Source organism: Oryzias melastigma, linkage group LG5, assembly GCF_002922805.2.
Source record: "Oryzias melastigma strain HK-1 linkage group LG5, ASM292280v2, whole genome shotgun sequence".
NCBI lineage: Eukaryota > Metazoa > Chordata > Actinopteri > Beloniformes > Adrianichthyidae > Oryzias > Oryzias melastigma.
In genome coordinates this window covers 3,075,178-3,077,382 of record NC_050516.1, presented here as the reverse complement: position 1 = coordinate 3,077,382, position 2,205 = coordinate 3,075,178, and the positions used below count along the sequence as shown (strand labels likewise).

General features: G+C 34.7%; 1 protein-coding gene across 1 annotated transcript in view; it reads right to left on the bottom strand.

Annotated features, from left to right (window-relative positions):
* etnk2 (ethanolamine kinase 2) overlaps window positions 1–251 on the bottom strand; it is an 18,748-nt gene extending 18,497 nt beyond the window's left edge. Inside the window, exon 1 of the mRNA XM_024269340.2 lies at window positions 15–251. The gene's annotated coding sequence lies outside the window, so the exon portion shown is untranslated. The remainder of the gene's footprint in view (window positions 1–14) is intronic.
* Between the last annotated feature and the right edge of the window lie 1,954 nt (window positions 252–2,205).

The following is a 2,205-nucleotide window of genomic DNA, read 5'->3' as shown; positions in this document are numbered from 1 at the left end:
TGTAGCATTCAGGACTTTGTTTGTCCCTTCTGACGCGTTTCAGTGAATGTCCGGCTGTTGTAAAGCGATATTAAACTGATAGCAGCGGGAAAGTGCCGGGTGGAGATGCAGCTCGCCGGTTTTCTTCAGGGCTGTCAGCCAACTGAGCCATTTCCTCGTACAAAGCTCCGCCCGCTCGGGATCATCCGATTGTACCGCCGATTGAGCTTGGGTAACGCCCACTCTGCCCGAGTGCGACCGATTCGAACCGAGGCCACCCGAACTACGTCACACTCTGTCTGTTAGCATGACGCCCACGCTAATTTATGAAAACTCGTTTTTAAATGAGTAAAATAACATTTTTACAGTGCATAAACATACTGCAATATATTTATGAAATATCATATGTGTTTTTAATTTAAAAAATGTGGTCAAAACACATAAAACAAGTTGTCTACTCACTTAAAGTCCAGAAAAACATATCAGGCTACTTTAAAATATTATTTAAAAAAAATAAAATAAAAAGGCAGGAGTATGCAGTGAAAGAAAAAAATTAATAGTGATATTTCCTTCTAAACTGATATGACTTAAGAGTTGTTTGTAATTATTTATCTTACACCTTACTGTTTACATGATGTTAATGATTTCCTTTTTTAATAAGTAACTTTCTTTGTGTTATCTGCAGAAGTAGAGCATAACCGTCTGAAGTCACAAATTATTGCAAAGTATTATATAATAAGCAATAAGTTGTGTAATGATTTGTGACTATACAGTTTATCTTTGGCAAAGTCAAGGCATAGGAAGCACGAAGGATCGGTCCTCAAATTAAGTCAGTTTAGTCCTTTAGAATGAATCTAGCTGTAGGCTGAAAACACAATAGAAACGAAACAGATAATCTAATGCCTGTTTCTGTGCCTCAGAAAGGCAAAAACAAAAAACTACCTATCAAAATCAGATGATAAAGTTTTTTTTCTTTTTTTCTTTTTAACAATGAATTGTTTTGCTGCCTTAAACAGTTACATTTGGGAAGTTTTTCCTGTTGTAATATATTAGTCACAAAACACATGTAACATAATTTTTTTTTAAGTATTAGTGATTAATTTTGCTACTTATTAACATCCAAAAATGTATGTTATTGTAATAAACATCCAAAAAGTAGTACTTTTTAAAAAAAAAAAAAGCATAACTTCCAACACTGTGAACACTGCAGTGCATCTTACAAATAAAAAGTGAATATCTGATATGAACTGATGTTAATTTGCATGAAATAACTTGTTCTGTTGTTAGACAATGGAGAGATAAAAAGTTCTTCTCTGCAGTCTTTCTAAGGTTTGATGTCTGTGCCTGATGTTGCCTGATGCATCCATATTAGCTGTTTGTGAGTTGTCATTTGCAGCATTTATTTTGGGCCTTAAACAAAGGAAAACAAAACGTTATAAAGAATAAATATTTAAAATAAAGGTGGAGAGCAGCTACAAAGAAACTATAACCGTCCCATACATCTGTGGAGTGATAACCAATAAAAAGAGCTTAGACGAATCCTGGTTCATCAAAAGGATAAAGTGAAAAAAAAGGATTGCAATGTTAAAACTGTGAAAATTCAGCAGCAAAAATATTTGAGAGAAAAAGAACATATGGTTAAAAAGAGAAATGGGGGCACAAAAATGTATCTACGGAGACAACAGGAAGACTCAAAAGGAAAAATATTTACATTTACATCGCGTACGGAGAATAAGTCAAAAGTAATTTTGAAAAGAAAGAGAAAACTTTAAACTTGAGCACCGTAAACCAATAAGAGGGGCCGCACTCTGTGTCAGCTAATCCAGATTCTCTCCTATGAGGACCACAACCAGGCTTAGGGGGGTGTGGTCACTCAGAAAGACCAGGCCACACCCACCACAAACAGCTGATAGTGACACGTCATGTCAAGGGAAACCTTCTGAGTAAGCCCGCAACCCAAAAGGTACTCTAATCCTTAAATTTGCTTAAAAACAAAAATAAAGAAGGAGGGGTAAAATTGTAAGTAATATTTGACCCACTGCACCTTTTAATTGATATTATTATTTATGTTTTAAACAATGAAACACTGCTATAAAAAATCCCTCTTGAAGCCAGTTGTGTCATTTAGTATGTCAACAACCCAATATTTTTCCATTCATACTAATTAAACCTGCCAAATAACTCTGAAAAAGTATTTTTGAAGCACAAAAAAATGTAAATAAGTGT